At 48.6% G+C, this 22288-nt stretch overlaps 1 long non-coding RNA gene across 1 annotated transcript in view; it reads right to left on the bottom strand.

The window, feature by feature from the left end:
- Window positions 1–16280: 16280 nt before the first annotated feature.
- LOC141048322 (uncharacterized) overlaps window positions 16281–22288 on the bottom strand; it is a 37811-nt gene continuing 31803 nt past the window's right edge. Inside the window, exon 2 of the long non-coding RNA XR_012220027.1 lies at window positions 16281–18798. This is a non-coding gene — a long non-coding RNA (uncharacterized lncRNA). The remainder of the gene's footprint in view (window positions 18799–22288) is intronic.

The following is a 22288-nucleotide window of genomic DNA, read 5'->3' as shown; positions in this document are numbered from 1 at the left end:
GTAAGCCCCTTACGGACATTCTCAGCAATATACTCCTTCATGGCCAGCCGCTCAGGACCAGATAAGTTAAACAACCGGGCCTTGGGCAACTTAGCTCCAGGAAAAAGATCGATGGTGCAATCCAAAGATTGATGTGGCGGTAGAACCTCAGCCTTGCTTTCAGAGAACACGTCTTCAAAGTCCTTCAGGTACTCCAGAATACCTTCCAGACTGATAGATGATACAGATACAGATCTCAAGGGTTTAGCTAAGGACACAGATTTAAAACATTGGTTCGTACAGTTTGACCCCCAATGAACAATTTCCCCAGTTTCCCAATTAATAACAGGGTTATGATGTTGTAACCAAGGCATTCCCAAAACCAACTCCACAGGTAAATTTTCCAACACAAAGCAGCTTATATTTTCTACATGAAATGGGCCCACCTTGAGTGAGAAGACCTCTGACACAAAGAGGATCCCCTTCTTGGTGAAAGGAGAGGAGTTAATGGCCACAATTTTGGCTGGAGTCTCAAACCTAACTTTCCCTATCTTACATTGAGTCACCAAGCGAGAGTCAATTAGGTTGATGGTAGAGCCACAATCAACAAAAGCCGTGGTGAGGGACAGATCACCGTCTACCCCCAACTCCATCTGGAGTAGAATCTTAGAGAATGAGGAAAATTGTACCTGAGGGTCTGAGTAACTTCCTCGACGTTACCCAGACCTAGACGCTTCCCGACGACTTAACAGATGAAGGGCAAGAAGGACAGTCCTTTTTCCAGTGACCTGGAGCTCCACAGTAGAAACATAGCTGTTTTTCCCTGCGGCGCCTCCTCTCCTTCTCCTTGAATGAAACAGCTCCCACCTTCATAGGTTCAGCAACCGACAACATATCATCTTTGCTGGAATGCCAACTGAGAGGTGGTCCCTTTTCACCGCTAACAGACTGGAGACAGAAACCAACGTGCGTTCAAACAGGTCCTCTTTATTGGCCATCCTCCCGACGGCCACAGCAGCATGACAGCTTCTACGCACAGGCCCGGATAACTTTTCGCCTCCTGCTTTCCCTTAAAAGCAACATCCCTTGTGGTTCTTTAACTGAGGCTGCCTTAGGCTCACCACCACAGCGCTTCCCCTGAACGAGTCCGTCTGTCTGGTACCCCCAGGGGTCCTCTGTTCTGAGGCTTTCTTGTCAGTGCTATCCTGCGCTGAACTTCTCCTGGACTGGCTTCCCTGGGGCTCGCTTTCCCTTTTTATTCCCCTGTCTGGGAATTCCCCTCTCGAGTCCCCGTACTCACCGAGGTGGGCGGTCCGGTCCGATGGGTGTTGTGGTCTGGTCCGGCACCTCCCGTCTTCATGCGATGATGTCCTCTTCTCCCATCCGGCGCAGGCGCACTGCAACACCCATCGGACCGGACCGCCCACCTCGGTGAGTATAATATAACGTGTTTTTCTTCTCTTTCAGGTTACATCGGGGGCTTATCTACAGCATTACAGAATGCTGTAGATAAGCCCCCGATGTCTATGCCAGCAGCTGCAAAGCCAAAAAAAGGGTGACAGATTCCCTTTAAGGCACTCTTTTTAACCTTTGTCTGGGTTCATGTTTGAAAAAGGCTAGATTTTTTTTCATTGTTGAATGGAGATAAAAAAAACATTAGTTAAAAAAGTGTGCTAAAAAAAGCTGGTAAATGCTCAAAAACCTGACTGTCAAAAATCAAAAAAGCTCTGAAGAAACCTCCAAAAACAACTAAAAAAAGGCACTTCAGGTTCACAAAATGCGTGTTTCCTTAAAGAGGTATTCCTATCTCCAAGATCCTATCCCAATATGTAGTAGACAGTAGCGTAGCTACCGGGGGGGGCAGAGGGGGCAATGGCCACGGGTCTCGTGCTCTGAGGGGGCCCACGAGTTATGCTACTGTAACTGTATCGGCGTGCACAGCGCGCCCATACAGTTACATTCTGCGGCAGAGCAGGGAGAATCGATCTCCCTACTCTGCCGCCCAGCCACTATGGGCCCCTGAGAGGGCGGTGGGGGGGGGCACCGATGCCAGCAGTGGGCCCCCCACCTCACAGCTAGCAATGTCGTCCTGGGCTATTCTGTGCGCACAGGACCTGGGATGAGGTCACAGGATGGGCGGAGTCAGGGGGTCACATGATCAGGGGCTTCAGTGGCTGCAGGACTCTGCTGTGCTGGTTGTCATGGTGCTGGATGAGGTGAAGTAAGTTTCTGTGTGGGGTCAGAAGGGGTTTTACAGGGTGGATGTAGCAGAGCTGTGTGTGTATGAGGTGTACAGAGCGGAACTGTGTGTGTAGAAGGTGTACGGAGCAGAGATATGCATGTATGAGGTGTACAGAGGAGCGGAGCCGCGTGAGTATGGGGTGAGCAGAGCCGTTTGTGTACGGAGCGGAGCCGTGTGTGTACAGGGTGTACGTAGCAGAGCCGTGTGGGTACGGGGTGTATGGAGCAGAGCCGTATGTGTACGGCGTGTACGGAGCAGAGACGTGTGTGTGCGGCGTGTACGGAGCAGAGACATTTGTGTGCGGGGTGTACGGAGCGGAGCCATGTGTGCAAGGTGTACGGAGTGGAGCCGTATGTGTACGAGGTGTATGGAGCGGAGCCGCGTGTGTACGGGGTGTGCAGAGCAAAGCCGTGTGTGTACAAGGTGTACAGAGCGGAGCCAGGTGTGTACAAGGTGAGCGGAGCCGCGTGTGTACAGCGTGTACGGAGCAGAGCTTCGTGTGTACAAGGTGTACGGAGCAGAGCCGCATGTGTGCAAGTGCACGGAGGGGAGCCAGGTGTGTACAAGGTGTACGGAGCGGAGCCGCGTGTGTACAGCATGTACATAGCAGAGGTGCGTGTGTACAAGGTGTACGGAGCACAGCAGCGTGTGTACAAGGTGTACAGAACAGAGCCGTGTGTGTACAAGGTGTACGGAGCGGAGCCATGTGTGTGTATAGGGGGTGCGGACCAGAGCAGTGTGTGTATAGGGGGTATCAGGTGCAGTAATAGGGACACATACAGCAGCAGCGGCTCAGTATTGGAGTATCAGGTGCAGTATTAGGGACACATACGGCAGCAGAGGCTCAGTATTGGGGTATCAAGTGCAGTAATAGGGACACATACGGCAGCAGTGGCTCAGTATTGGGGTATCAAGTGCAGTAATAGGGACACATATGGCAGCAGCGGCTCAGTATTGGGGTATCAGGTGCAGTAATAGGGACACATATGGCAGCAGCAGCTCAGTATTGGGGTATCAAGTGCAGTAATAGGGACACATACGGCAGCAGTGGCTCAGTATTGGGGTATCAAGTGCAGTAATAGGGACACATGCCGCAGCAGCAGCTCAGTATTGGGGTATCAAGTGCAGTAATAGGGACACATATGGCAGCAGCGGCTCAGTATTGGGGTATCAGGTGCAGTAATAGGGACACATATGGCAGCAGCGGCTCAGCATTGGGGTATCAGGTGCAGTAATAGGGACACATACGGCAGCAGCGGCTCAGTATTGGGGTATCAGGTGCAGTAATAGGGACACATACGGCAGCAGTGGCTCAGCATTTGGGTATCAGGTGCAGTAATAGGGACACATACGGCAGCAGCAGCTCAGCATTGGGGTATCAGATGCAGTAATAGGGACACATATGACAGCAGCGGCTCAGCATTGGGGTATCAGGTGCAGTAATAGGGACACACGGCAGCAGCGGCTAAGCATTGGGGTATCAGCTGCAGTAATAGGGACACATATGGCAGCACTGGGGTATCAGCAGGATGAGGGGTTTGTACAGGTTGGAGATAGATGGAGATGGGGCTGGAATATGAGAAGTGAAACGTGTCGTTGTATTCTCTGTAGCAGAGTCATGGCTGGAGGAGCTGTCATGTCGGTCTGGGCCAGATCGAAAAGACATGAAAAGTGAACGATTCCATCAGAAAGATCGTCAGCGGTAAGACACCAACTATAACTGTGCAGTAATCACTTATATGTTTTGTAGGACTGGTATTTACTACTGACCATATGGCGGTAATATCAATATTGGTGTTTATATAGGGATTATTTTCAGTAACAGCGCAGTCATCTCCTACATCCACTATTAGGGTGTGTCACCGAGTTGTAATCAAAGCTACCTAGTTAGGGGCCCACTCAGAAGTTTCGCCCCCCCCTGAACCAAAACCCTAGCTACGCCTCTGGTAGTAGTTGTAACAATAAAAAAAAAATTAGAAAAATACCTTCAATTAGAACTGTAGTATAGTTCTTCCAATTGACTATGCCGCTTACCCCATGGTCAAGGCATTGCAGTAGCTTCAATATCCATGGTTACAACCACTCATATAGTGACAGTTAGTTGTTTGTTTTTGTAACCATGGATACCCAAGCTACTGCAATGCACTACATGGAGTAAGCAACATAGCATATCAGAAGAAGTGTACATTTCTAATTGGTGGTATTTGCTAATATTATTATTATTACTCCTACTACATATTGGTATAGGATCTTTGAGATGGAAACACCTCTTTAAGCAACATACATTTTAAAAATTGATGTTTTTAATCACTTGAAAGACGTTGTGTGCATATACCCTTAGGGTGCTTGTTTGGCTTTTCTGTACTCTGTTACTATGCACAGGGAGCAGTGTCGGACTGGGGTGCCAAGGGCCCAACAGTATCCAACTCTAGGGCCCAACTGTCAGCTTACATGCAAATGAGACATTATCTTCAAACACAAATTTATATAAGAATGAAATGGATAGGTTGTTAAATGAAGACTCTATCTTCAGAGACGCGGCACAGCCATGGCAGGGGCCTATGCACCTTTCGTATGCTAATTTCTTCGTCGGTTCATTGAAGAAATCCCTTTTTGGCAACTTGGGTGCGTGGGCAGCCGACCATGTGCTGTGCCATCTCAGATATACAGACGATATTTTGCGCAAGATGTTTATGGACCAACTTAATATCAATTCACGCAATATCAGGTTAACCTATGCATACAACTCGAAAAATATTGATTTCCTGGACATCACTCTAGAGATAAATGAGAACTTCTGCATACAGACTGATGTCTACAGGAAACCTACTTCAGTTAATGACTTGGTGCTTGCAGACTCTGCTCATAACCCTGCCACCATTAGGGCCATCCCGGTTGGACAGCTCCTAAGAATGAGGTGGATTTGTTCCTCATACAACAGATTCGAGATGAAAGCCAGTGACCTTAAAATGAGATTTGAACAGAGAGGCTATGGTTGGAGATGTATTAAGTATGGCTATGACAGGGCAAGGACGACCCCTCATAATAATTTTTTGTACCAATGGACAAATAAGGGTAAAAGTGACTGTAAGATTAGATTTATATCCACCTATAATCGTGAGTGGATAGGTATGAGAGATATCCTTGCCAAACACTGGGCAATATTGAGGACGGAACCCTCCCTGGGGCCTTATCTGGGCAACTTACCACTGATGACATCTATGATATCTAAAAATTTCAATAACATCCTAGGGAAAAGTTACTATGTTCTGGCTAAATCCAATGTTTTGAATTCCAAAGGACCAGTGCTGGGTTGTTTTTCTTGTGGCCACAGTCTTGCCTTTCTTCATTGTCCTCCGCTGCTCCACATTCGATTCGACAGATGGTCATAAATAATTTCGAATTAGACATAACATATCGTGCAGCAGCACAAATGTAATCTATTATGCTACATGCAGTTACCCACTAGTTTACAGTATGTGGGCCTGATATCTAGAGAACTCAGAGTCCGGGTGCAGGAGCATGTGCGGGACATTGACTCGGCCAAGGCAGTGGTCGATCCCTCTGATCTTCAAACAATTCCCTGGCACTTTAAAGCTTGCTATAATTGCAGTCCAAAATCATTTATGGTTAGTAGCATTGATGTTATCCTTAATGGGATAAGAGAAGGAAACATAAAAAACCTCCCAGCACAATGCAAAGCCAAATGGATAGTGACATTAGACACGATGACCCCAAATGGTCTGAATGAGTCACTCAAATTGCCTCCTTTTTATAAATGCGTGTGTTCCCTTTGAATACCTTTATTCTACATCTCAGTATCGGATGTTTAGATTTTACATTCGTACATGTATTTATGTTTGTTTTTTATATCCCATGTTAGTGCTGACTCCACAGATAGTGCCACCATCAACCTTCTGAGATTTTCTTCCAAACTGATTGTTGTCTGTGCCTATTAATTTATATGACATTACTCTCTTTATATTTGGACATTGTATTGAATTAATTGTATATAGTGCCAAAATGCTATCTTCCATGTAATACATTTGACAGTTGTGGCAATATGTCATGGATACCCTGTTCTCACATTTAACAATATTTGTTAAATTAGGCATTGATATAATACTTTCAGATGCAACTTCAGTGAGCATACACGTTGTGCTGCCATTTTTCTTGTGCGTAGTCCGGCATCTACATGCCTTCTGCGCATTACTGAGAGCTGTGAGTCACTACATGCTCTTGCGCATGCACAGTTAGGCTGGATGGCTGCATGCAACCCTCTCCTTACTACACTGTGGATCACGTGGTTTATCGTGTGACCCGTCAACTGGGAGATAAAAGGTCCTGGTTAGCGCTATACTCAGCATCCCCTTGAGAAAGTGGCATCCTAAAACGCGAAACGAGCGTCGGGGGTCTTGCCTTCCATTTTTCTTGACAGTCTGAGCCTCTCCAAATAGACAAGATGAACCTTTCAAACCATGTTGTAACGGGGTCTTCCAAGCTGGGGTACCTCTTTCAGTACCACCCCGTGTTTTCGGAGGTCCGCTCTGCATTGGCTGGAGTCTGAATGAAGGATGCTGGCTGGAATTCCTCTGAGTGCATGGGGGCATATGAAAGATCACTGCTTCTCCATGTATTTCCAGTCTGACAACACTTTACTCACAGGACACAGAATATATCACACAGATACAGAGGGCCGGCCAATAGACAGGCGTCAGGCCAGACATGCATTACAAAAGCCGCAGGTGGCCGGAGCCTGCCGATGTTTACTGTGGGAATTACAAAGGTGGGGGGAGGGCGGACACTGCTGATACATTAGGGACATGCATCTCACATGGAACCTATTATATATACATATAACTGCACAACATATTCTGGGTGCTGAGTGGTTCTGTAACACGGCTCCCCCTTTTCAGTGACGCAATCGGCATACACAGTCTGATCCTCAACGGATCGGTTTGGGGATGACCGAAGTTTATGGGGTTGGTTCAAGTTCCGTTTGTCGACTTAGTCCATCTGCGTTACCGTTTTGTTTGCCGGGTCTGTGGTGGATGGTGAAGTCCAGAGGTTGTAGGGCTAAACTCCACCGCAGCAATCTGGCGTTGTCTCCGGAGACCCGATTAAGCCAGACCAGGGGATTATGGTCCGTTAGGAGGGAAAACCGTCATCCATACAAATATGGTTGCAACTTTTTGAGTGCCCATACTACCGCCAGGCACTCCTTCTCGACGGCCGCATAGCTTACTTCACGGGGCAGTAGTTTCCGACTCAGGTAAGCTACCGGGTGTTCTTGGCCGTCCGGCCCGACTTGGCTCAGTACTGCCCCCAATCCAAACATAGAAGCGTCTGTGTGAACCAGGAAACTTTTAGTTGGATCGGGTGCAGCCAATACAGGGGTATTGGTGAGGGCGTCCTTTAGTTGACGGAAGGCTTCCTCACACTCTGAGGTCCAGGTTACCTGGCGGGTTTGGTTCTTACGGGTCAAATCAGTGAGGGGCTTGGTTACGCTGCTGTAATTGGGAACGAATTTCCTGTAATACCCCGCTGTCCCTAGAAACGCCATGACCTGGGTTTTAGTGCGTGGGATGGGCCATTTGGCTATGGCCTCAATCTTGGCTGGTTCTGGTCGCTGTTTCCCACTTCCCACCCAATGCCCTAAATACTGAACCTCTGCTTTGCCCACATGACACTTGTTTGGGTTCAGGGTGATTCCGGCCTGGTGGATCCTGTCCAATACTGTCTCTAGGTGATTTAGATGCTCTTCCCATGTCGCACTGTAGATGGCGATGTCGTCCAGGTAGGCACAAGCATAGTCCTGGAGACCATCCAGAAGCCGGTCAGCCAGCCTCTGGAAGGTCGCCGGGGCATTCTTCATCCCGCATAACTCGAAACTGGAATAAGCCGAACGGAATGACAAATGCCGACTTGGGAATAGCGTCAGGACTAAGGGGAATCTGCCAGTAGCCTTTGCATAGATCGATGGTGGTAAAATACTTTGCCCCCGCCAGCCGGTCTAACAACTCATCCACACGCGGCATGGTATATGCATCTGTCACTGTTTTCTCATTGAGCTTACGATAGTCTACACAAAACCTTGTAGTCCCATCCTTCTTGGGCACTAACACTACGGGGGATGCCCAGGGACTATCTGACTCTTCAATGACCCCTAAACGCAACATCTCTTGTATCTCTTGTCGCATCCCCTCTCGTACAGACTCAGGGACGCGGAAGGGGTTTTGTCACAGGGGGGTCTGATCCTGGGTCTCAACCTTGTGTTGTGCCAGGCGAGTGTACCCCGGTCTCTCTGAAAACATCCTCTGTCGCAGCCTCAACAACGCCTCCGCCTGCTGTCTCTCCCGGGGGCCTAGGTCTTCACCCAAGTGTACCTGGTCCCATGTTTTAGACTGAGTCCTTTCCCCTAAGACATCCGGCAAGGGAAGTCCGGCTAAATCCTCTGCCTCAGGTGCACAGATGGCCACTACCTCTTCAGGGCGCTCCCGGTAGGGCTTCAGCATATTCACGTAGAACATGCGGATAACCCTGGGGTCGTCACAATCGGCGACATTATAGGTTGTGTCGGCTATTTTCCCCACTACCTGGTAGGGCCCCTGCCATGCAGCTTGGAACTTGTTCTGCTTAGTGGGCTCTAACACCAGGACCTTCTGTCCTATTTCCAAGGTGCGCTCTCTGGCCCTCCGATTGTACCATACGCGCTGGCGCCGCTGGGTCGCCTGCAGGTTCTCACGTACAACCTGGGTCAGCTCCTGTAGGCGGTCCTGGAATTCCAGCACATAGGGTACAATAGGTACCCCTTCTATGAGGCCCTCCCCCTCCCAGTGTTCCAGCACTAAGTCTAGGGGTCCCCTTACCCGTCTCCCATATACCAGCTCGAACGGGGAGAACCCCGTGGATTCTTGGGGCACCTCCCGATAGGCAAACAGGAGGTGTGGCAAGAATTTCTCCCAGTCCCTGTAGGTCCTGGTAAAAGTCCCCATGAGCTGTTTTAATGTCCCGTTAAAGCGTTCACACAACCCATTGGTTTGCGGGTGGTATGGGGCGCTTCTAATGGACTTTACGCCGCACAGCTTCCACAGTTGGTTGGTCACCTCTGCTGTAAACTGGGTACCCTGGTCTGAGATAATCTCCCGGGGAAATCCAACCCGTGAGAAAACCTGGAGCAGGGCGGCCGCCACCGTCTCTGCCAGTATGTTAGGTAACGCAACCTCCTCTGGATACCGTGTGGCATAATCTACCACTGTCAATATATACTTTTTCCCGGACGGACTGGGTTTGGCTAACGGCCCTATCAGATCGACCGCTACTCGGCTAAATGGTTCTTCCACAATGGGGAGGGGGCGTAATTTGGCCTTGCATCGATCCCCCCTCTTGCCAATGCGCTGACAACTGTCACAGGTCTGGCAGTACTGACGAACATCATAGGTTACCCCCGGCCAAAAGAAGTTTTGTGTCAGTCGATGCCTGGTGCGACTGACGCCGAAGTGCCCGGGCAAGGGTATATCATGAGATATTCGCAGTAACTCCTGCCTATACTTCTTGGGAACTACCAGCTGTCGTTTTATAGTGGGGCTCGTCCCTGTGTGGTGCTGCTCTGTGATCTGGTAGAGGAGTCCCTGCTTCCATACAAACTGTTCCCCTTCCAGCACCCCTTTCCCCTCCTGTGCCTTCCCACGATATCCCTCTAATGAAGGATCCTCAAGTAACTCCCTCTTAAATTCATCTGGGGTGGCCCAAGAAATGTGTCTGGCTATGGGAATACGTGCATAGCTGGGATGTCTTACCTGGGCCTCCTCTGAGTGTGATTCCGCCTCCGCAGCTCGAGCTTGTCTCCGGGTGGTCACAGGATATGACTCAGCCAGAGGGGCCACCGAGAATGCAGACAACATGGGCCCCAAGTCATTTCCCAGCAAGACGTCTGCAGACAAATCCTTCATCAAGCCGACCTCAACAAGGCCATCTCCGACCCCCCAGATCAGGTGAATCCTGGCAGTGGGCAGTCGATGTATGGCTCCCCCTGCTACACGGACGGCCACTATCCGGTCCGTCTTCTCTTGGTCCCGGACGAGATGAGGCTTCACAAGGGTCAAAGTTGCCCCGGAATCTCTTAGTCCCTGCATACGTTTCCCCTTAACTCACATGACCTGTCGATGCTGTTGTCGATTATCTGCCTGGGCTGCCTGCACAGGGTCTACTTCATGCAGCACTTCCTCCATCTCTTCCACCCCTTGGTTAATCGTAGCCCCCAATGCCGGGTCAGCTTCGCCTTGGTAGCAGTGTACAGCAGCCCGGCTGAAGGTAGCTGTTCCCGCCTTTGGCCACTGAGTATGCTGAGTCCGGTTGGGACATTGCCTTTGCAGGTGGTCCAGCTGATGGCAGGTGTGGCATCGCGCCCCAGGGGGACTGTGGTAGGCCGGGTTTCTAGCTGGTCCCCCTACAATCTTCGGTGGTTTGGGGCCCTCCAGGTCCATGGGCGGGCCCCTAGTGACCACCTTTGATCCGGACAACTGCAGCCTCCTGGCCTCATGATGTTCATCGGCCAGACGAGCGGCTTCCTCAAGAGTCGTTGGCCGCCTGTCCCGAAGCCATTCCTGTGTCTCGGGGTTTAGTCCATTAAAGAATCGTTCTAACAGGAAGAGCTGGAGGACGTCCTCCTTAGTGGTTGCTTGGCTCCCTTGTACCCACTGTAGCAGTGACCGCCGAAATTTACAGGCCCATTCAGCGTGGTTATCGGTTACGTGTTTTATAAGTCGGCGGAACTTTTGGCGGTAGGCCTCTGGTGTCAACGCATACCGGGCCAAGATCACTTCTTTGATCCGCTCATAGTCCATACAGTCCTCATCAGGTACCGTGCGATAGGCATCCGCTGCCCGGCCTGTCAGCTTGCTGGCCAGAAACTGAACCCGTTCCTCCGGCTTTACTTGATGAAGGGCACACTGCCGCTCAAAGTCCTGCAGAAAGCCATCAATGTCTTCCTCTGCCTCCCCCAACTGTCGGAAGGCATTGTACTGGATCTTTTTGTGGCTTACTGTTGAAGGTACCTGGTTGAAGTCCAGAGCTCCCCCCACTCGCTGGCTCTCCTCTCTCCGCTCTGCCATCTCCATCTTGGCCAGCTCCACTTTGGTCCGCTCTGCCATCTCCATCTTGGCTAGCTCTATCCTGGTCCGCTCGGCCATCTTTTCCTTCAGATCAGTACACACATCCGCCATCACCTCTCGTATGATCTCTACTGCAGGGTTTAGGCCATAGAACGCCAGTCTGCTCTTTATCTTCCTCTGGAATTCGGTCTCCTCCACATTCACATTGGGGGGTGCTGCACTGTCGTGTTCCATGATGGCTGCTATCAAATACGCTTTTGTTTTGTTGCTGGCGATCAACCCTCGGGCTTCCACCAGATCTTTTAATGTAGTCCTCTTTAACTTCTGGTAGTTATTTTCCATTCATTCCTTTCCTCCTGTAGAAGGGGTATCAAATCCCACTGGCTGCCACCAGTGTAACGGGGTCTTCCAAGCTGGGGTACCTCTTTCAGTACCACCCCGTGTTTTCGGAGGTCCACTCTGCATTGGCTGGAGTCTGAATGAAGGATGCTGGCTGGAATTCCTCTGTGCATGGGCGCATATAAAAGATCACTGCTTCTCCATGTATTTCCAGTCTGACAACACTTTACTCACAGGACACAGAATATATCACACAGATACAGAGGGCCGGCCAATAGACAGGCGTCAGGCCAGGCATGCATTACAAAAGCCGCAGGTGGCCGGAGCCTGCCGATGTTTACTGTGGGAATTACAAAGGTGGGGGGAGGGCGGACACTGCTGATACATTAGGGACATGCATCTCACATGGAACCTATTATATATACATATAACTGCACAACATATTCTGGGTGCTGAGTGGTTCTGTAACACATGTATTATGTATGTCCACTTTGAGAAAAGATTGTAATCATGGGTTGGTGTTGTGCTCTTACCTATAAATACATCCTATGAAGATTTCACTTGATCTTTTGTCGTTTTGATGTACCCAAACGCACTGGCGTAGCGTGGGGGGGGCGGGGGGGGCGGTCCGCCCCAGGCGGCATGTGTGTGGGGGCGGCGCGGCAGCAGCAATTCCACCCTGCAGTGCAGTGCAGCGGCGGGCAGGGAGCGATGTGATCACAGCAGCTCCGCTGCCTGCAAGAGGGAATAGCAGGAGCGGAGCTGCAAGGGTCCGTCCTGCTTCCTGCCCGGAGGCCGCGCTTCCGGTTTCACACAGAGGAGCGCCGCTGAATGACGTCATCATTCAGCGGCCGCTGCTGTGTGAGGGAGGAAGCGCTGGCGATGCTGCGGACAGGTGAGAGGAGAGAGGTGGTGTCTTGTGTGTATGTATGTGTGTATGTATGTATGTATGTCTCTGTGTGTGTATGTCTGTGTGTATGTCTGTGTGTATGATGGAGCAGGCAGTGATGGGAGTGATGGTCTAGAAGGCAGTGATGGGGTGAAGGAGCAGACAATGATGGGGGTGATGGAGAAGGCAGTGATGGGGTGATGGAGCAGGCAGTGATGGGGGTGATGGAGCAGGCAGTGATGGGGGTGATGGAGCAGGCAGTGATGGGGGTGATGGAGCAGGCAGTGATGGGGGTGATGGAGCAGGCAATGATGGGGTGATGGAGCAGGCAGTGATGGGGTGATGGAGCAGGCAGTGATGGGGTGATGGAGCAGACAATGATGGGGTGATGGAGCAGACAATGATGGGGTGATGGAGCAGACAATTATGGGAGTGATGGAGCAGACAATTATGGGAGTGATGGAGCAGGCAGTGATGGGGTGATGGAGCAGACAATGATGGGAGTGATGGGGGTGATGGAGCAGGCAATGATGGGGGTGATGGAGCAGGCAGTGATGGGGTGATGGAGAAGGCAGTGATGGGGTGATGGAGAAGGCAATGATGGGAGTGATGGGGTGATGGAGCAGGCAATGATGGGGGTGATGGAGCAGGCAGTGATGGGGTGATGGAGAAGGCAGTGATGGGGTGATGGAGAAGGCAGTGATGGGGTGATGGAGAAGGCAATGATGGGAGTGATGGCGTGATGGAGCAGGCAATGATGGGGGTGATGGAGCAGGCAATGATGGGGTGATGGAGCAGACAATGATGGGAGTGATGGGGTGATGGAGCAGGCAATGATGGGAGTGATGGGGAGAAGGCAGTGATGGGGTGATGGAGAAGGCAATGATGGGGAGAAGACAATGATGGGGTGATGGTCGAGAGGGCAATGATGGGGTTGTGGGTGAGAATGCAATGATGGTGGTGGTGGAAAGGGCAATAAATGGGGGTGGTGGAGGAGGAGGAAATGATGGAGGTGGTGGAATGGGCAATGATGGGAGTGGTGGGGGAGAAAGCAAAGATAGTGGTGGAGAAGAAAATGATGGAGGTGGGGGAGAGGACAATAATGGGATGCGAGGGGAGGAGGACAATGAGGGGTGTGGGGGATTGGGATATACATAATAAAGGAGACTATGTAATATATACCTGTATGTGTGTGTGTGTGGCTATATAACATCAATAATCTATATATATATATGTATATATACACACACGTAGCTTTGACGCCATAAAAGGAGGGGGGCCCGGACACATTTCTTGCACAGGGACCCCAAGCTGTCAGTGTCCGCCCCCTGTCCGCCAAAATAATTTGTACTTTCTGTTTTTTTTTCTGTCACGTTATTAAAAATTAGTATTAAAAAAAGCCATTAGGTCTTCATCCAGCATCATCAAGCTAATACATACATATAGAGAACTGCAAGAAGTTGAAAGTCTAGAAATTTAGAAATAATAGCAGAGTTAGTAGCAGACTAAAAATTAGATCTTTGAGTGTAGTGTGGGCTCTTCAGATGCTTCCGAATTATCAACGACCAAAGGGGAGGCAAATTTTTCGACCGCCCCGGGCGCCACAAACAGTTGCTACGCCACTGCCCAAACGTCCTTCGTTTGCCTGTCTTTTTAACTTGTAAAACATCAAATTGTCATTACAAAAGAAATTTACTAAAAAAATCACTTAAATCATTTAAACCTTTTTACTCTGCATACTCCTGCTGTTTCTACATGATTGCTTGGAGTTGATTCTTTTTTTGTCTGTGATTTACTGCACCAACCTTTGGTGCAGTGTTTCACATGTAATACGCAACTGGGTATTTTGCTTCTAATGAATGAGATGCTGCCTTTATCTGCACATAGTGATCTATAATATAATGCTGGGAGCGTCACTCTGTCCGAAGCCTTTATAGACTGCGCAAGCGCGACGTGCCTGCGCAGTCTGGCTCCAGACAGAATAAGGCACCCAGCGTATGGCGCCGGAGATGGCGGTACACGTAGACACTGAATGCATACCATGATCTCTGGCGCCATACTTACCTGACCAGGAGGAGCGTTGCCGTGGCGATTCTCTTCTCGCCGGAGACCGGGGCAGGAGTTTGTTGTCGGAATCGCGCATGAGCATAGCGCTATCCGGTGCCATTTTACTGAAGACACATTTGCAGCACGATATGGGCATGCGCGTACTTCGGTGCCACACTCCTCCCCCGGCCTCCGGCAGAATGGGACAGCGCTGGAGCACAGGGAAGAAAGGTGAGTATAAATGTTTTTTTTTGGTATGTGTGCAGTTTAATAGGGGTGAGGGGGACCATACATTTCAGGATAGGGGGGTGAGACGTAGCATGCATACCAGGATTGGGGTGAGAGGACCATGCATATAAGGCTTGGGGGGTGAGGGGACCATGCATATCAGGATTGGGGGATGAGAGGACCATGCATATCAGGATGGGGGGGTGAGGGGTAGCATGCATATCAGGATTGGGGGTGAGAGGACCATGCATACCAGGATGGGGGGGTGAGAGGACCCTGCATACCAAGATAGTGGGGTGAGGGGACCATGCATACCAAGATTGGGGGGTGAGGAGACCATGCATATCAGGATTGGGGGTGAAGGGACCATGCATACCAGGATAGGGAGGTGAGGGGACCATGAATATAGGGATTAGGGGGTGAGAGGACCATGCATATCATGATAGGGGGGTGAGAGGACCATACATGCCAGGATGGATTGGGGGATGAAGGGACCATGCATATCAGGATTGGGGGTGAGAGAACCATGCATACCATGATAGGGGGTGAGAGGACCATGCATACCAGGATAGGCGGGTGAGGGGACCATGCATATCAGGATTGGGGGTGAGTAGACCTTGCATACCAGGATTGGGGGGTGAGAGGACCATGCATACCAGGATAGGGGGGTGAGGGGACCATGCATATCAGGATTGGGTGTGATATGCCTGACTGGCATATGGAGCCCCCATGAGTATAGGGAGCCGGCATAGGGCAGGTTGGGTGGGATGGGGGGTCGGAGATGCACCATGTCTGCGTCCACTCACCACCACCTCCGCCGCATTGAATTATTATAGACGCTGTCACAGTTCCAAGTAATGATGGAGGAGATAGCGTCAGCTGACGCTCCCTCTCCCATCATTCCCCGCTCTGCCTCTGACACAGTGGGTGCGTGATAACGTCATCGTGCACTCACTGTGTATCAGGCAGAGCAGGAGACAGGAGCCGGGAGCAGCGCGGGCATGAGGAAAAGGTGAGGAGAGTTTTTTCTGCAACAGTGAGTACAGCCAGGTCTATGGGGCCATTCTTGGGGGGGCTGTATACCATGGTGCTGTATACCATGGTGCTGTATACCATGGGGCGTGCTGTGCTGTATACCATGGGGGTGTATACCATGGGGGGGTGCTGTGCTGTATACCATGGGGGGTGTATACCATGGGGGGTGCTGTGCTGTATACCATGGGGGGCTGTATACCATGGGGGGTGCTGTGCTGTATACCATGGGGGGATGCTATGCTGTATACCATGTGGTGCTGTATACCATGGGGGAGTGCTGTGCTGTATACCATGCAGTGCTGTATACCATGGGGGGTGCTGTGCTGTATACCATGGGGGCTGTATACCATGGGGGGCTGTATACCATGTGGTGCTGTATACCATGGGGGGTGCTGTGCTGTATACCATGGGGGCTGTATACCATGCGGGGCTGTGCTGTATACCATGCAGGGCTGTGCTGTATACCATGCGGTGCTGTGCTGTATGCCATGTGGTGCTGTGCTGTATACCATGCGGCTGTGTTATATACCATGTGGGGTACATTATATTCTATGGGGGAAGTTGTGTTATGTAATATGGGGGGGCGACATTATATTCTATGGTGTAGCAAGTCAGACACCTGCCCTCCGCTCTTTTCATTCTCTATGTGGGGGTGGAGTTATGGGAGCGATGGGGCTGTGGACAGTTCGAAGGATGGAGCCTGAGCTGGTCTCAAGGGGGCCCCAAAAATTTTGCCAGTATGAGGCCCAGAAATTCCTAGTGGCAGACCAGGGTGGGGGGCCCCATTTGAAAGTTTGCACCGGGGCCCATAACTTTGTAGTTACGCCACTGCTGACTGGGAGTATGAACTCACGCAGTGGTGAGGAAAGCACTGAATATTCAATGCACGTATCCTCCTCTCAGCATTCAGCAAGATCTTGCAATATCAACTCCAGCATGGTTATGGTCATGCTAATGAGATTGGACATTGCTGCTGTTCTATTGCTAGAGAATGACTTAATAATGGCTTGTTCAGGCAAGTGTATATTTGGTCCGTGTGCTCGATGAACAGCATGGTGACACAATAAATATCCTGTATGCCATTGCACATGAGATTTTATATTTGGATCGATGGGCTATGTGAAAATTTAGCACTAGTGTAGTTCCATCTAATGAAGCAGTTTAGTGCATGTCAATAACAGGCAGCTTCTTCACAGTCCACTATGCAAAAAAAACAACACATGGAGCTGCAAACAATCCACTGTAATGTTGTTAACACCCATTGTTGATCTCCTGCCAGGGCCTGGACAAGGTATTTTGGTGCCCTGGGCAAATTAAACCAATTACATCCACCCCCACTCCAAAGCAAAGGAATGGGTCAAAGGCTAAGATAACAGGACAATGCAAAAAAGAAAGGAATTTCCAGCTTCATTTTGAATAAAAATATCCAATTAAATGCAACAGAGGACAAGAAAACAGCATGGTGACGCGTTTTGAGTGCAAACAGCGCTCTTCCTCAAGGTCTGTTGGAAGTGATTCCTATTGGACAAAAAAAATTACATGACATCTAAGACAGACATTGAAGCGTAATTGGAATGTAAGCCTAAAATCCATAAAACACAAAATTTTGCACAAAAAATAAGAAGAAATGGAAAAAAAAGCAAAAACGAATATACGGTAGATAGTTTGCAGGAAAAAGTCTTAATAATGACACATAATGTCTTGGCGCAGATTTAAACCTGCAGGAAATCTAGTTCTCAGGTTGAAGATCCACTCTTTCAATGCCATAGATTTCAAATGAAGATATTTGGATTATATTTTTTATATTCTGGACATTAATCGCTTCTTATGTAACCTAACTATCCATAAACCTAAATAACCATAAACATTTTTGGTCAGATGACCCGGTATCTATTGCTGCAAACAACATCTCCATTTCTAACTCACATAGAGATTTTGATTTTCAAGAACAACTATCTATTGACTATTATGTTAATGGAAGAACTGGACAATACTGGCAATTCCAAAGGATCTTAATGAGGCAACACAATTATAGCTCAAATATCCATCTTTTTTACCTCATTGAGTCTCGAGTAGAATGTATAGATAGACTTCAAGATCTTGTTGAGAAGGAACTCAAATCTCTTTATTACTCTCAAAAATCTGCAACCTTCAATTCCATTTTAACCGCTGCACTCAAAAATGCATTGTTTCAATCATGGATAATGTTGTTTTCATATGTGCGACAAGGGCTGTACGGTTGTTGGAAGGGATTCTTCCATGTATCAATCTAAGATTAGTGTCATGCTTAATGATGTCACTACTTATATTGTCCTTTTCTCCCCCAACCCCTATTTTATTTCTTCTTTCATTTCTAAATCTCTTATACTCTAAGACGATTTATTACTATGAACAGCTTAGATATGTTGTTTGCCACCACTGGTTTATATTGTTTATATTTTATTTTTTCTATATATATACAGTTTATGTTGTTTATTTATCATGAATTTTTGATGGGTTTGTGTCAGTTTTTGTTATTCTCTGTATTGAATCACCTTGATTTATGTCTTCATTTGTCTTTTAGCGATGTTTGAGAAAGACCCGGACAGGGTCGAAACGTAACTTGCTACTTAACTTTTTTGCCAAACAAGCATTATTTTTTAGTGGTGTAATTTTTTACATGAAAATTAAATTAAGCACCTCATAATCATTTGAGTGTGGCTGATTCATTCTTTGTACTATTTGGACTACTCCATTTCAGCCAGCACCTCTCACACCTACAAGCCATCTTATATTCTGATACTGTATTTTGTGGTTGGAAGCACCAGCACCCATATGATATCAAATACCTTCACTTATGATCAAACTGCTGCAAGCAACATACTCGTAAAAGTCACTGATCCAGGTGACTTTCTGAGGACTCCAGTCCATGAGCGTCACACGAAAGACTATGAGAAAGAAAAACCAAGTTAATGTCATATGACCTCCATGCTATCACTCTCGCTGAATATCACAAATAAGGTCGTATTCCACGTGGCCTGAGGTGTAATCTTTGCCCAACACTTTTTTCAGAGAAGCCTGACTACTGCGAGAAATTTAAACTGATATTAAATAAATGCTCCTTTGATATTATCCTACTAACTATTGATTTCCTTCAGACAGCAATCAGCGAAACCCAGGTGAAGATCACGGCAATAGAAGAGCAGCTGACAACAATGCTTCCTAGCACTGATTGGGAGAACCTTAAAAGTAAGGCCGACAAACTAATTGAGGATCACCGTAAACAACTACAGGAGAGAAAAAGGGCAAAGTTTCAACAAGATTCTGAGGATTACACACAAGAGCGAGTCTACAGATGGAGCGAATCTTCTCAATCAGGAAAAAGACTAAGGGCCCCGTCACACATAGTGACTCACCAGCGACCCCGACAATGATATGAACTTGTCAGGATCGCTGGTGTGTCGCTACATGATCGCTGGTGAGCTGCCAAACAGGCAGCTTCACCAGCGATCAGGACAGCGACACGCGGGTAACAAGCGATGCACGTCGCTTAGTTACCCACTGTGTACCTTAGTTACCAGCGCGCTGGTGCAGGGAGCTGGTAACCAAGGTACACATCGGGTTTCTAAGCGCCGCGCAGCGCATAGAAACCTGATGTGTACCTTGGTTACCAGCTCCCTGCACCAGCGTGCTGGTAACTAAGGTACACATTGGGTTTCTAAGCGCCGCCCGGCGCTTAGGAACCCGATGTTTACCTTGGTTACCAGATCCAGCTCGGTGATCGCTGGTCTCCCGCCTGCCACATGCAGCGATGCGTGCTGGCCAGCGGTAGACCAGCGATCAAAAAAATGTCCTGGCCATTCCAGGACGATCAGCGATACCCGGCAGGGGGGCCGGTCACTCATAAGTGTCACACACAGCAATCTCGCTGGTGAGATAGCTGTTGCGTCACAAAACTTGTGACTCAGCAGCGATATCGCTAGCGAGATCGCTGTGTGTGACGGGGGCTTAACAAACTACGGTACAAGATAGGGCTCATTCAACTCTGGGAGCGAAAGTTCTACTGGCTCCCAGAACCAGAATCTTTTTTAGACAGAAGACACCCAGGGAGAGGCCTGTCCCGTCCACCAGGCCAACGCGGAGGTCCATCCGAAAGTGGGGAGATCGCTTGACAACGAGGTCTCAGGTAAGACCCCAACACAGTGGTCAACATCTCCTTGTACACTTTCAGCCCCACGGAATTAACTGTACTCAGACGAGGCCTTTCTTTTTGCCCTACTCCGCCATTAGACAAATTCAGACTCTAACAGGATCTTCAATGTTTTTTCCGCAACATTAGGGTCCCGTTACATTTAGCAATGCCCAGCGATCCCGATAACGATACGACCTGGTCAGGATCGCTGGTGTCATCGCTAAATGGTCGCTAATGAGCTGCCAAACAGGCAGATTTCACCAGCGATGCAGCGACGCAGCAGCGGTCGTTACTTACCTGTCACGCAGCAATGATGAAGTCCTTCGCCCGCGTACACGTGTCGCTCATCGGCGCCAGCAGGAAGCCCAGCAGGAAGCCGCCGACGAGAAATGGCCCAGGACGTTCTCACACAATCAGCGATAGCCAGTGGGGGAGCCGGTCGGAGGTAAGTGTCACACATAGCGATATCGCTAGCAATATCGCTGCTGCGTCACAAAATTGGTGACGCTTTAGCGATATTGCTAGCGATATCGCTAAGTGTGACGCCCCTTTAGACTAACTTTAGACTTCAACAAGGGACTATAGAAAACAGAGCACCTCCAACAGGGGGAGGCCCTTCTTCTTACTTGTCGATCACCACCTTAGGCCTTAGGAACTCCAGTTCTTTCAATCCTCCACGCACTAATCATACGACTGAATCATGTATAGATCTCATATACAGGGACATTGCAGACACATTGAGCTTGCAACAAAATGTTTCTTTTCCTACAGCCAACAATATATTCCAGGTTGATAAACTAGCCATTAACTCTCTCAAACGCAACCGCAACCGCAACATAGTCTTTAAACAGGCATATAAAGGTGGGGCCATTGTGGTATTAGACCATTCACATTACCTCAGGGAAGCCTCTCGCCTCCTTTGTGACACTACAACATGTAAGAAAATCAATAGGGATCATTTGGCTACCATAAAATCCAAAATTGAGCGCATATTGGAAAAATACCTATCTCTCAATACCATTGATCAAAAAACAGTCACTTTTCTGTCCAACCAAAATCCAGTTACTCCGGTATTTTACATTTTGCCAAAAATTCTTAAATCTCTGACTAACCCTCCAGGGCGCCCTATAGTGGCCTCTACTGATTCTGTCCTGGCCCCTCTTTCAATTTTCCTTGAAAATATTCTTACACCGCTAATCAAAAACACTCGTTCTTTTAATCTAGACACAGGACATTTCCTACATACAATGACAGCCTTCTCGTCACCATGGACGTCAATACACCTCAATTAGACACGTCTTATACACCTCAATTAGACACGATCTTGACCTTTCAGCTGTACAAATATACTCAACACATCACAGCTCTCCAACAACGCAATATGACTCTGTATGGAACTTTTATCTATGGTTCTATATGAAATTTATTTTTTGTTTGGGGACCAATTCTTCCTACAGATACGCGGCACAGCGAAGGGCTCTAATGTAGCTCCCGCATATGCAAATTGTTACATCGACTCCTTTGAACAAGAATTTGTACACACGAATGATCTATTCCTGAAATACTCCAAATGTTGGCTACGATACATTGATGATATTTTTTGCAGATGGAATCACACTGCTGAGACTTTTGGCTTTTTCCTCCAATATCTTAATTCTATTCGTCCTGAATTATGGTTTACACTTGAACACAATGTTTCCAAGATCCCCTTCCTGGACATGCTAGTCCAAAAAGATGGCCATGGAAAATTAACCACAGACCTTTATACCAAACCTACTGACTGCAATAACCTCTTACACTATTCCAGTTGTCAACCCAGATACACCAAAAATAGCTTGCCACGTTCACAGTTCCAACGAATCTCTCGGATAGTCTCAGACAAGATGCTGCTTCCCATTCGATTGGATGAAATGACATCAAAATTCATGGATAAGGAGTATCCAAATTCCATTCTGACACAGGAGAAAATTAGGACACTCAATACGCCATCAATACCTCCACCTACCCACCATTTGGAACGGATTTCTTTCGTTCACACACATCACCCTTTAATGCCTAAGATATACAATATAATCAGGAGACATTGGCCGCTCCTCAACAGAGCTTATCCACACATTGAAGCATTCATTACACCTGCTTTGATCTGCACCAGAAGACCACGTAACATAAAAGACCACTTAGCGAGAGCCGACATTGGTAGTTCATCGAAAGAACCTACCCAGAGCCTCATTGGCTCCAAGCGCATG

The sequence above is a fragment of the Dendrobates tinctorius genome, unplaced genomic scaffold (genome assembly GCF_039654945.1).
Source record: "Dendrobates tinctorius isolate UK_male_01 unplaced genomic scaffold, ASM3965494v1 ptg000134l, whole genome shotgun sequence".
Classification (NCBI taxonomy): domain Eukaryota; kingdom Metazoa; phylum Chordata; class Amphibia; order Anura; family Dendrobatidae; genus Dendrobates; species Dendrobates tinctorius.
Note: the sequence above shows the minus strand (reverse complement) of the source record. Positions and strands in the feature narration are given on the sequence as shown.